Here is a 14,295-nt window from a genome sequence, read left to right on the forward strand (position 1 = left end):
TAATTAATTTATTTGTTCTGCAAATACTAAGGCACTATATTAGTTTTGTATTACTGCTGTAATGAATTGTCACAAACTTAGTCACTGAAAATAACATAGATATATGATCTTAGAGTTCTGTATGTCAGAACTCTGACATGGTCACCCTGCACTAAAATGAAGGTGTTGGCAAGACTATATTCCTTTCTGGAGACTCTCGGGGAGATTCTATTTCATTGTCTTTTCCAGCTTTTTGAAGCTGCTACATTCCTTGGCTTATGACCCTCCTCCCCCATATTCAGAGCCAGAAATGTTGCATCTCTTTTTAACCTTTCTCTTATCATCACATCCTTCCCTCTGATGAAAGCCTGAAAAAAGTTCTCTGCTTTTAAGATTCATGTGATTAATTGAGTCCACCTGGATAACCCAGGACAGTCTGCCTATCTCAAGATCTATACCCTTAATCACATCTGCATTGTCTCTTTTACAGTATAAGGTAACATATTGACAGGTTCTGGGGATTAGGGTGTGGAAAATTTTGGGGACCATCATTCTATCTACCATAGCTACTAACATGTTTCATTCCTTTTTCCCAGGAACTAGTCATACAAAGCAAAAAACAAAAAACAAAAACACAAGGTCTTACTTCCTGGAGCTTTTATTATTAGAGGATGAATGGTAAGCCAAGACCTTGATGCATCTGTGTAAAAATATGTAGCAATCATTTAGGTAACAAATCCATCACTGGAGGGGGTGCCTGGGTGGCTCAGTTGGTTAAATAAACCCATCACTGGGCCAGGTTAAATTGAGTGGTGTGAAAAAGACCATGGTTTGGAGGCAGGGCACATCTGGGTTCCAATTCTCAGCCAATAGCTTAACTGAGAGAAAAAACTGGAATCTGCTGAATCTTGCTGAGCCCAGTTTCTTTAACTATAAATAGGGGAAAATATCACCCATCGAGCAGGACTGTTATTGAGGATTAAATGAACTTGCATATGCAAAACGCACAGTGCCCAGGCATAGAGTGAATGCTCAAAAAAATATCATTTCTCTTCCTTAAAGAAGATGTCATTATATGAAATTTGGAAACATGACTCCAAGTTCAAACAACAGGACTGTTTTCAGTTGGTGTTATTTAGAAGCATGAAGAAAATCTCCCTGAGTCTAATTTATCTTTTATCACATTTCCTGAAACTTCAGTACTAGAAATATGTTCTTTTGGCTTATGGTTCACTTTCTAAGTGTGCTCATTAAATATAGAGTTGTTATCAAGAAGGATAAAGCATGAAGCTGTTATAAGTAATTGCCACTGAAATGTGAATTTGTCAAAGGAGGCTGATTAAGTTAGGGGTCATTTTGTTTTGAGCAAACCAGAGAAGAGAAAATAAGTTTATGTGATAGTCCAACTCTTAAGAAGGGAAGACCTGATTGAGGTGCCAAAGTCAGTAGCCTCTGGATTTCTCTTTTGTGAAGAGGGAACTTAATGGATGAAGAAAGTGAGAAGGAAAACAAGAGAGATTTGAGTCCACATTTCCCCACTGCTCTCTGTATCTAAAGATGTCCCTGCTGGCTTGATTCATTAGACATCATCTATTTAGGGGACAATCAATAGTAATGAAAGGTAATCTTAGTTATATTATAGTATTGAGCACAAACTTATACTTCTATTCTAGGATAATACTTCTACTGAATGAATATTGAGTTTAAAAGTATCCATATGGGGTTTGGAGCCAGGCAGATTTCTTTAAAATAATTTTTTAAAATGTTTTATTTATTTCTGAGAGAGACAGAAAGACAGCGTGAGCAGGGGAGGTTCAGAGAGAGAGGGAGGCACAGAATCTGAAGCAGGCTCCAGGCTCTGAGCTAGCTGTCAGCACAGAGCCCGGCGTAGGGCTCAAACCCACGAACCATGAGATCATGACCTGGGCCAAAGTCGGATGCTTAACTGGCTGAGCCACCCAGGCGCCCTGGAGCCAGGTAGATTTCTGAGAGTTTATTTCCTGGGGCAAAGGGAAGGTGACCATGCCAGGTTCAGGCATGACTTTCATCTCTGTGAAGATGGAAGCTAAGCAAGCAGAGGAACAGAACAACCTGGCTGGGTCCTGGGGAGAGGGGACACTATGGAACCAGGTACTACCACGGGGGCCATTATGGGAGAGAGACATGAGGATGTGAGTCCAGAAGACTGGATTTAGACCAGGAGCTTAGTTCTGAGGATGAGACAGGTGGGTTGCTTGTATTATGACAGAGGACAAAGTAAACACAGACATTAGAGGTTCATTTCAATTAACGACGAGAAGGCTGAGTTAAATTTCTAACACTGGGATCTGTGTTTGATAATGATTCCTATATTATTGGGAGATACGCATTTCACAAGGAAAGACAGTGAGCAAGGTAACACAAAAGACTTCTGGTTACGTGACGATTGTGGGCAAATGAATGGGTTTACATGAGTTACAGGAACAGGTTTGGAAAGTTGCTGCTGGCAGATGGGGATACAGGCTGTGACATACATTAGAGAATAAACACTAAGGTAAGGACGCATGGAGAGGAACTGTTCTGAGAAAGAGGCAGTATGAAAGAAAGCTAAGTGTGGAGGCTCTGGGTTAATGCCCCAGGGCTCCAGGGCTCTCAGTTCCTCACCTGCCATATGGCCATAAAAATGATATCTTATAGGTTTGTGATGAAATCAAGATGAGATAATGCCTGTGAAGCACTTCATGTAGTGGCTGATGTCGTAAATAAGCACTCAATACAGTTTAGGTACTACCATTTATTTTAATGATTCTGTGCCACAGAGCTATTTCTCTACTTCCTCTAGGGGCTGAGACTTGGGATTGCTGAGTGTTGGTATTCAGACCTTCAGGCATCTGAAGGGAGGATAGAGGGCNTTTTGTGAAGAGGGAACTTAATGGATGAAGAAAGTGAGAAGGAAAACAAGAGAGATTTGAGTCCACATTTCCCCACTGCTCTCTGTATCTAAAGATGTCCCTGCTGGCTTGATTCATTAGACATCATCTATTTAGGGGACAATCAATAGTAATGAAAGGTAATCTTAGTTATATTATAGTATTGAGCACAAACTTATACTTCTATTCTAGGATAATACTTCTACTGAATGAATATTGAGTTTAAAAGTATCCATATGGGGTTTGGAGCCAGGCAGATTTCTTTAAAATAATTTTTTAAAATGTTTTATTTATTTCTGAGAGAGACAGAAAGACAGCGTGAGCAGGGGAGGTTCAGAGAGAGAGGGAGGCACAGAATCTGAAGCAGGCTCCAGGCTCTGAGCTAGCTGTCAGCACAGAGCCCGGCGTAGGGCTCAAACCCACGAACCATGAGATCATGACCTGGGCCAAAGTCGGATGCTTAACTGGCTGAGCCACCCAGGCGCCCTGGAGCCAGGTAGATTTCTGAGAGTTTATTTCCTGGGGCAAAGGGAAGGTGACCATGCCAGGTTCAGGCATGACTTTCATCTCTGTGAAGATGGAAGCTAAGCAAGCAGAGGAACAGAACAACCTGGCTGGGTCCTGGGGAGAGGGGACACTATGGAACCAGGTACTACCACGGGGGCCATTATGGGAGAGAGACATGAGGATGTGAGTCCAGAAGACTGGATTTAGACCAGGAGCTTAGTTCTGAGGATGAGACAGGTGGGTTGCTTGTATTATGACAGAGGACAAAGTAAACACAGACATTAGAGGTTCATTTCAATTAACGACGAGAAGGCTGAGTTAAATTTCTAACACTGGGATCTGTGTTTGATAATGATTCCTATCTTATTGGGAGATACGCATTTCACAAGGAAAGACAGTGAGCAAGGTAACACAAAAGACTTCTGGTTACGTGACGATTGTGGGCAAATGAATGGGTTTACATGAGTTACAGGAACAGGTTTGGAAAGTTGCTGCTGGCAGATGGGGATACAGGCTGTGACATACATTAGAGAATAAACACTAAGGTAAGGACGCATGGAGAGGAACTGTTCTGAGAAAGAGGCAGTATGAAAGAAAGCTAAGTGTGGAGGCTCTGGGTTAATGCCCCAGGGCTCCAGGGCTCTCAGTTCCTCACCTGCCATATGGCCATAAAAATGATATCTTATAGGTTTGTGATGAAATCAAGATGAGATAATGCCTGTGAAGCACTTCATGTAGTGGCTGATGTCGTAAATAAGCACTCAATACAGTTTAGGTACTACCATTTATTTTAATGATTCTGTGCCACAGAGCTATTTCTCTACTTCCTCTAGGGGCTGAGACTTGGGATTGCTGAGTGTTGGTATTCAGACCTTCAGGCATCTGAAGGGAGGATAGAGGGCAGCTTACACTCTCACTTTACCCTATTGACTTTCTCCTATTGGGGATTAAAATTTAAGTTGGAGTACAGCAGTTTGCATGGATAGTCCTTTCTTCCAAATATTATCATAGGGAGGTATCTTCTTTTCTTTTTAGGTTTATTTTATTTATTGAGACAGAGAGAGACAGAGACAGAGAGACAGAGAGAGCAAGCAAAGGCAGGGCAGAGAGGAAGAGAGGGGGAGGCAGAGAATCCCAAGCAGGCTTCAGGCTGCCAGCACAGAGTCCGACCCTGAGATCTGGACCTGAGCCAAAATCAAGAGTGAGATGCTTAACCAACTGAGCCACCCAGGCACCCCAGATGAGAGTCATCGTTTTTCTTGCTCCATCATGAAATTAATGTCATAAATCTACTAATCACTCCCATCAAGTACTTGAAGGGCACATACATATTAGGTGCTCATGGACACTCAGAGGAAAGAGGGTAAGCAAAAGTTGACATGCTCTAAAAGAATCTGCAGTGGAGAAATTATCTAGGAAATGATAACCCCTAAAGTTTGTGACACCTACTCCAGATATTTTAATAAATATTGTTAAGATATCCAGCTTATTTTCCTTCTAATATTATCATGGAGTCAATTATAATACCAAATTTTCCTAGAGTAGCATACTGTTTCTATCAAGAATAATGACAAATCCCCTATCACTTTCATTCACAAGTTTGTCTCTATATATAATCACTATTAAAATCATAAGCTTGAGTGGAAAAAAGAAAAAAATATGAATGGCAAATCATACAGAGAAATCAAATTGGTTCAGCACATAAAATATTCCATTTTCAAATGCCTTGCAATATAAATGAAATAGATTGAGTAGTGCTATTTTCAAGGCTGTCCCCTATTCAGCATTTATGATGAACTCTCTTGAAATAAGAGAGAACATTCAGTTTTTACTGAAGTGTTCCTGGTATTTCTTAAGGAGATGACTTTCAGGGACTTTATATAAGAAATAAATACCAAAGAAATCTATGGCCAGATTGTTTTAATGATTAGGTAAACCTTAAATCTTGAAGAATTTAAATTAGAGTCTTGATTTTTTTTTAAAGTGCTAAGAGGCTGTAGGTTATTAGTAAATTTCTTTTTGAGAGAAGTTCAGCCGTTTGCACATATAAATAAATATTTTACATGCAAAGAAATTCAATTTGCCATTTCTGATCCTATGTATATATTTGAATCCACTAAATCTATTAATAAGTGAATACATATTTATTGTATACTTGTTATATAACCAGTTCTGTGACAGGTGCTGTGAAGTTTAAGATACAAATCAATTATAGATTATAATCCTTATCCTATAGGAGCTTTAAATACTATACAATAAACTATTTGTAAAAAAAAAAAAAATACACAAGAAGCCTATGGAAAAAAATAAATAAATACTGTTCAGAAAGCAATCATGGAAGAGTATATATAGTAAAATCTTGCCTGGTGAAGGTTAAACTATAAGACCAGTAGAGTTAAGAAATGAAGAGGTCACTGTGATTCATAGTACTCCAGGAAGACTTCCTGAAGGAGGCTGCACTTATGCTGCAAAAGAGTATCATGTGGGGGACAGTGGTATTCTAGACCTGAGATAGGCTAACAGGAGTTGAATGTGACACCAGTGAAAAGAGTGAGAAGAGAGGCCTGGCCGTGAGGAAATAGTGGGAAAACACTGGATCTGTAAGATAAAACCAGTGTATGGAGGGCCTAGAGGTATAAGTTGAAAAGCAATAGCCAGGTGTCTTTCAGAGCTCCACCTGGCCTAGCCTGTGAGGTCATCTAAAACAGATGCCATTACTGAAACCTGTAACTTCCACAATAAATCCCAGGAATAAAAGTTACAGCACAGGGCATATAGTCAATGGTATTGCTGAATCACTGCTGTACACCTAAAACTAATGTAGCATTAGGTGCCAGCTATACTTAAATTAAAAAAAAAAAAAAAAAGACATGTGTGAAAATAACTGTTTTCAAAAAACTAAATAGATACCATTATTTATGTACAACTTGAACTTGGATACTGACAAATAAAGATTATGCACTTAAAATGTTTTTTTAAAGCCTTGTTATCATGTAAGTAAGCCATGTGAATTACTTATTTTTAAATCTCCTCACACTGCAATATATACAGATAAAATGATATGATGCTTATTTACTTCAGAATAATCTGACAGTAGGAGAGGAAAGTAGGTGAGGATAGAGATGAAACAATTGGTCATGAGTTGGTAACTGTTGAAGCTGAATTGTGGGCACATGAAATTTGCTATACAATTCTATCTATTTTTTTGTTTGAAATTTTCCATAACAAAACAATTTTTAAAACATCCTCATACTTTATCTGTATGATGCATCATTTTTTTTCTCTCGTTAGTTAACATACAGCCTGGTCTTGGTCTCAGGAGTAGATTCCAGTGATTCATCACTTACATTCAACACCCAGTGCTCATCCCAACGAGTGTCCTCCTCAAAGCTCATCACCCATATCCCCACCCCCATCAACCCTCAGTCTGTTCTCTGTATTTAAGAGTTTCTTATGGTTTGTCTCCCTTTCTGTTTTTCTTATTTTTCCTACCCTTCCTCTATGATGATCTGTTAAGTTTCTCAAATTCCACATATGTGTGAAGTCATGAGATATTTGTCTTTCTCTGACTTATTTTGCTTAGCATAATACCCTCCAGTTCCACATTGTTGCAAATGGTAAGATTTCATTCTTTTCCATCATTGAGTAGTAGTCCAGTGTGTGTGTGTGTGTGTGTGTGTGTGTGTGTGTGTGTGTTTAAAGTTTTTTTTTAACTTTTTAAAAAAGTTTATTCATTTATTATTTCAAGGGGAGAGAGAGGGAGCACACATGCACCAGTGAGAGAAGGAGATACAGAATCCAAAGCAGGCTCAAGGCTCCAAGACATCAGCAGACAGACAGACTGACATGGGGCTCAAACCCACAAACTGTGAGATCATGACCTAAGCCAAAGTCAGAAGCTCAACCAACTGAGCTATGTAGGCGCCCCATATAAACCACATCTTCTTAATCCATTCATCAGTTGGTGGATGTTTTGGCTCTTCCCATAATTTCGCTATTGTTGATAGCATAAGCTATAGACATTGGGTTCCATGTGCCTGTTCTAATCAGCACTCCTATATCCTTTGGATAAATTCCTAGTAGTGCAACTGCTGGGTTGTAGGGTAGTTCCACTTTTAATTTTTTGAGGAACCTCCATACTGTTTTCCCAGAGCGACTGCACCAGTTTGCATTTCCCCCGAACAGTGTAAGAGGGTTTCCCCTTTCTCTACATGCTCATCAACATTTGTTATTTCTGGAATTGTTAATTTTAACCATTCAGACAGGTTTGAGGTAGTATCTCATTATGGTTTTTATTTGCATTTCCTTGATGATGAGCAATGTTAAGCATCTTTTCACGTGTCTGTTTGCCATCTGAATGTCTTCTGTAGAAGAGTGACTTTCAAGTTTTCTGCCCATTTCTTCACTGGGTTTTTTTGTTTTTTTGAGTATTGAGTTTGGTAACTTCGTTATAGATTTTGGATACTAACCCTTTATCTGACATATCATTTGCAAATATCTTCTCCCATTCTGTTGGTTGCCTTTTAGTTTTTTTGATTGTTTTCATTTTTGTGCAGAAGCTTTTTATCTTGATGAGCTGCTAATGGTTCATTTTTGCTTTTATTTCCCTTGCCTTCAGAGACATGTCAAGTAAGACGTTGCTGTGGCTGAGGTCAAAGAGGTTGCTGCCTGTTTTCTCCTGTAAGATTCTGATGGTTTCCTGTCTCACATTTAGGTCTTTCATTCATTTCGAATTTATTTTTGTGTGTGGTGTGAGAAATTGATCTAGTTTCATTCTTCGGCATGTTGCTGTCCAGTTCTCCCAGCACCATTTGCTAGAGACTGTCTTTTTTCCATTGGATACTCTTTCTTGTTTCGTCAGAGATTAGTTGGTCATGTATTTATGGGTCAATTTCTGGGTTCTCTATTCTGTTCCACTGATCTGAGTGTCAATACCATGTTTTTATGCCAATACCATACTGCCTTGATTACAGCTTTGTAACACAGGCTAAAGTCCAAGATTGTGATGCCTCCAGCTTTGGTTTTCTTTTTCAACATTACTTTGGGTATTCAGGGTCTTTTGTTTCATACAAATTTTAGGATTGTTTGTTCTAGCTCTGTGAAGAATGCTGGTTCTATTTTGATTGGGATTGCATTGAATGTGTAGATTGCTTTGGATATTATCTTCATTATAACAATATTTATTCTTCCAGTATATGATACATCATCCTTGTGAAATTGATGTCCATCTTTCCTACAAAATTTTCTGACTCCCCAATGTTATATAAAACCAGAAAAATATCTACAGGACATTAAAGGCACTTCCCCCTCCCCCCCTCCGAAGGAAGGAGAACATGAAAAAACATTTCTTCAACCATCTATTATAATAATTTATTTACAATGCCTATTACCTTTTAAAGGAGTAGGGCCTTAGCCTGGCTAACTTTTAATCTTGTATATATGGTTTACTTCAATGCTTTGCATGGGGAATGCACAAATCCTCTTTATCTTATAGTTTTGTTGAACAAGTATCAGTGCAGGACACTTACTCTGATTTGGTGTGCCTTGCTAAGTGTTGGGATCAGTATTCACATGCAGTCACCTGTTAATGGCTCTCTAGTTAAATCATATTTTTCTGATGATGATCAGTTATGTACCAATTATATAAAAATTATTTCCTGTGCAGTGGAGCTGACCCTTAACTGCTGATTAATATAGTCAATGAACAATTCACTAATTTGGAGGGCTCTTGGGGAAATACATTTGGCTTGGATTAGAATCCCAACTCTGCCTCTATGAGCACTTCAGGAAAATTATTTCACATGTTTGGGCTTCATTTTCATCTGTAACTAGACTAAAACTATTTACCTCACTGAGTTGTTTAGACAATTAAATCAGGCTTGCCTCTGCCAGATTCACAGACTCTCTTATTCTCTCTTGACCCCACTTCTATCAATTTTTACCTCTATCACTCTACTGAAAAGCACCATGACCTTCACTTTGGTAATTCTAAAAGAACTCTCTTTTCTTAACAGTTCTATCATCGTTCCCTTGGACAGATGCATACCTATCACCTTCACTTGACTTGGGTCTTTACTCAAATTCATTTGCTCAGTATGACTGACTATCCAATTCAAAATTTTAGCCTCTATTCCTATATTTCATATTCTTGTTTCCTGCTGTTCTCAGCAGTTGGCACTACTTAATATATTTTACTTATTTTTCTTGTTTACTTTCTGCCTTATCTCCTCCTTGCCTGCCTCTACCTCTCCTCCCACATTAAACTCCATGAAGTCAGGCACTGTTATCTATTGTTTTTATTGTGTGTTGTTATTGCTTAAAACAGTTGGTAGTGCATAGTGAGTATTCCACAAATATCTGTAGAATAAATGAGTGGAGGAGACAATGTATTTGTGCCAGAAAAGTATCTGCACATAATAGATGTTGAACACAAAATGACTTATTCTTTCCTTTTTCATAAAACAGAACATTGAAATAATTGTTTCAATTAATGTTGATAATAATTCTGGATGAATTAGATCCCTAAGCTAGCACCCCAACAATTCAGTGAAATGACATTAAATATTGTCACAGATATTATGATTTTAAAAATTCATTAATTTGTATTTTCCACACACATTTATTGAGCGTGTATCATGTAGCAGGCATTGATCTGGGCATCTCTAGTGAAGGGGAATAAAGTGTATTGCTGCGTTTAAGGAGTTCCCAGCCTAGTGGGGAGACAGACACAAAAAGAAATCAATACATCATAGTAAATATATAATCATGGAAATATGAAGGACAAGGGGCCCTCAACCCATTCTGAGAGGCTCATAAAGATCTCCAGAAGAGACAATAATTGAAATAACTGTTAAAAATGAGCATGAATTAGGGGAGCAGAGGACAGAAAGGCAGGCCACACACGGAAACTTGCTTAAGCAATGAACTAGGTGAGAAAAGGTATATGTGTGTTGTGTGTGTGTGTGTGTTTGGTGAATGGGGCAGTTGGGGTTAGATTTAGCACTGATAGATATTTAAGTGTAATGTGGCTGGATGCTTATTTTTGTTATGCCTTTCTTCTCATACTTTCTCTTTGTGACTAATTTATAGGTTCAGTATAATATATAGGTATTACATTTCATCTATAGTCATCTTCAGCCATACTTTCTTACACCTTAAAATACTCTTTCTCTGGGATCAGGACTCTTTCAAGTATATAATCACTACATGAGAAGATAATTTTTATAGTTATAATGATCACTTAAGACATGTAGAGATGACTAAGGAAAGTTAAACATTCAGACTGAAAAAAAATTGATTTGATGTGTGGAGGGAAAAAAAATCCTCTTGCTTAGTTTTTCCAGAAGTCAGTGTATAAAAAACCAAATTGTTTAATATGGAATTTTGCATGTAGAGAAAGAACTTTGCTTGAACTGCCTAAAAGAAGCCAAATGAGACTTGTAAAAACAAAAGTCTAATACTTTGGTAAGTCACAATTAGGTACAATTTTGGAAATTAAGAGTTTGAAAATTAAAAGCCATGGATATTCAAAGAGAGACCTTTTAAAACCATTTTATAAAAAAGGAAGAGTGTTGACATTTTTATTTAATTGAGAAAAATGATCTTGTGTTGGTTAAAAAGGAAAATTGTGATACTTATATAGTGTCTTTGTGCAACTCTTATTAGAGGCAGCTTATTAAGCTTCTTAAGACAGCAGTGTTGAAAATACCATCTTCTGAGTGTTTATCACAAAAACACTGTCAGGCAAACACACATAAACCTATATTAAATCTATTTTGTAAGTGAGGAAAAAAAATGCATTTCAAAGGAGACTCACACAGCATTCCAAGTGGGATACAGTAAGCCAGGTCATCAGAGAGCTACTGTGATTTGAAGTTGATTTAGTCCTCTTCATCAGGAGCTCTGATAACCTGTTTTACTATTCTAGAAGATTGCTAGTTGTTCCCCATAATCTGTTTCTCCCTTTGTCCTGAGATCCTAATGTATATCCATCAGCTAAATTTCCTTGCATCTTTGCTGCTATGTGTGGCCTTCTGACTATGTTTGAACCAAGGGGATATGAGCAGAAGTTATTTCTCTCCACCTTGACTCTTTCCTTCCTTTCTTTTTTTTTCCAGGAAAATGGGTGTGTCCCTGGTGCTGTTTTGCCTGAGAAGACAAGGATAGTACCTTATGGATGATAAAGGTAGAAGACTGAGCTGCCCGGCCAGTCTGTACTGGCCAATCTGTTGTGTATGAAAACTTCACAACAGTTTTCACAACAATTTCACAATACTTCAGTGATTGCATTGGTAGTTTCCTTAATTAATACAATTAGATATATTTCTTTGTGACTAATTCTTAGAAGGTCCAGACAATTGATAAGGTCAGCAAACTAAGTAAATTATTGAAGACAGTATATCTAAAAGTAGCACTAAATTAATAAAATATAAAAAGAACTAATATTCTCCTTTGTTTTTAGTTTGTAAGTAATTCATCAGTAACTTTTTTTAAAGTTTGTTTGTTTTGAGAGAGAGAGAACATGCATGAATGAGCACATGAGTGGAGGAAGGGCAGATAGATAGATAGAGAGAGAGAGAGAAAAAGAGAGAGAGAGAGAGAGAGATTCCTAAGTAGGCTCCATGCTTTCCATTGAGCCATACATAGGGCTTGATCTCATGAATCTGTGAGGTCATGACCTGGGCTGAAATCAAGAGTTTGGAGGCTTAACTGACTGAGCGACCCAGGTGCCCCTCATCAGTAACTTTTAAAACAAATATTTGAACACATTCTGTGTCTAGATTTTATTCATATTAAAGCACTTCTTTTCAATATCATTTAAACATTTTTTCTGATCTCAAGGTACATATATTCCAGGATAGAGAGAAGATACTAAATAAGTAAATTAAAAATGTGCAATAAAACTTCTGATTTTGAGAGGCACACCACTGAGTTCTCCCTTTGAATAAAGACCTCCCTCAGCTAGTAAGAAGTGTGTACTTCAGTCACAGAGCTGCAAGGGGATGACTTTTGCCAACAACCAAGATGAGAATGGAAAGTAATTATTTCCCAGTCAAGCTGCCAAATGAGAACGCAGCAGGTCAACACCTGATTATAGTCTTGTGAGACGCTAGGCTAAGCCAACCTTAGACTTCTGACCCACAGAAATTGTGAAGCAATAAACCTGTGTTGTTTTAAGCAACTAAGATTTTTATAATTTTTTACACAGCAGTAAAAAAACAAATGGAAAACCAATAGAATTACCGATTGTGATGCATTTTATGAAAATAACAACCCCAAACCCCACACCAATCCAAAATACTACATAACTAATTCAGTTTTGCACCCCTGTGGATGAAATCTTCATTCACTCCTCTCAAGTTATTTTCCTACAGTTAAGGATGCAGTTCAGGATAAGATGATAGAATTATTCATACAATAATTGAATTATATAGCAACAATGATAGCAAAACAGCCCATCTTATATTACATCTCCATCTGGATAGCTGCTTCTAATAGAAATTTCTTTGTAATCTGGTCTTCTTTATTTTTTTAAATAATCAGGTGTACAACAAAATTATGTGAACCATTTTTGCTTATTTTTTAAATAAGCTATTGCACTTTGAGGCGCATGTGTGGCTCAGTTGATTAAGTGTCCAACTCTTGATTTCAGCTCTGTTCACGATCTCGTGGTTTGTGAGAAAGAGCCCTGGGTTGGGCTCTGAACTGCAGTGTGGAGCCTTCTTGGGATTCTCTCCCTCTTGCTCTTTCTCTGCCCCTCTTCCCCCGCTCTCTCTCTCTCTCTCTCAAAATAAATAAATAAATGTTAATAAAATAAGCTATTGCAATATGACCCAGCAAATTGTAAAAATGAAGATACGGGGAAAAATAAACACTTACAGTCTGTGGAAATTCTGTTCTAACATTAAAAAAAATCCTAGTATTTCTTGTCCTTAGAAACCATATAAAAAAGACATTTTTATTCAAATATAAACACAAAATATTTATAACTAGATACAACTAAAATTACTTGGAAAATATTCCATTTAATTAACAACCTGTGGTTTGGAGGTTTAGAACATCATGAATTTATTAAGAAAAGTCTTATTTCCCTGGGTGAATATCAAAACTCATTCTTCTCTAAGGGCATGTCTACATAACAGCAACATTTTGTTTCTGTACAAATGCGAATGGAAACATACCTGGGTGCAAATTTCTTAACAAGAAGGCTGTTAACTTACATGGAGCACTTTACTTATTAGTTTCTCAGATTCAATCTCTATCACAAGAGATTCTGATTCAGCAGGTTTGGGCAAAGACAAGGTTTCAGAAATGGGAATGAAGGAAAGTGGCAAGCCTGTGCCTCTGAGTTTTTATGAAGTCTTCTTGAGGATGCAAGTTTGTGACCTACTTTCTTCAGTTTATTGAGTCTCACTACAGTACGTCTGATGAGAGAAGCAATGGTTTCGAGCTTCTGTGATGCTATAATCCAAGGAGCCATTTCCTGTCACCATCTTTTAAATGAAATTTGCTGTTTCAAGTTCCATGAAGTCTCAGTAATTGATATCAATTATGTCCCTACTTAGTAGATCTTTTCTCCATTGGTGAATTTAAATTCCTAAAACATAGAAGAGAATGGAAAGAAACAACTATGTGTGTGTGTGTGTGTGTGCATGCACACGTGCACACACGTGTGTGTACACACATCAATGGTTGGGTGGATGACAGTAGGAAAAAAAATCGTTAGCTACTGTAACTGAAACATCCATGCCTGGCTATCCACCTTGTACTTAATCTTCAAGTCACTGCCCCTATGAAGTATCCTTCATTTCTTGGCAAAACCATGCTCCACTTTATCTTGGCTCTCCTAGCACCCTGTACATAACTCTCCCATATGTGTCATGGTATTTTATAGCTGTCC

General features: G+C 37.8%; 1 long non-coding RNA gene across 1 annotated transcript in view; it reads left to right on the forward strand.

The window, feature by feature from the left end:
* LOC144229864 (uncharacterized) overlaps positions 1-11,759 on the forward strand; it is a 53,460-nt gene extending 41,701 nt beyond the window's left edge. Inside the window, exon 3 of the long non-coding RNA XR_013334639.1 lies at positions 11,513-11,759. This is a non-coding gene — a long non-coding RNA (uncharacterized LOC144229864). The remainder of the gene's footprint in view (positions 1-11,512) is intronic.
* Positions 11,760-14,295: the final 2,536 nt, after the last annotated feature.

The sequence above is a fragment of the Crocuta crocuta genome, unplaced genomic scaffold, assembly GCF_008692635.1.
Source record: "Crocuta crocuta isolate KB4526 unplaced genomic scaffold, BGI_CrCroc_1.0 scaffold60, whole genome shotgun sequence".
NCBI lineage: Eukaryota > Metazoa > Chordata > Mammalia > Carnivora > Hyaenidae > Crocuta > Crocuta crocuta.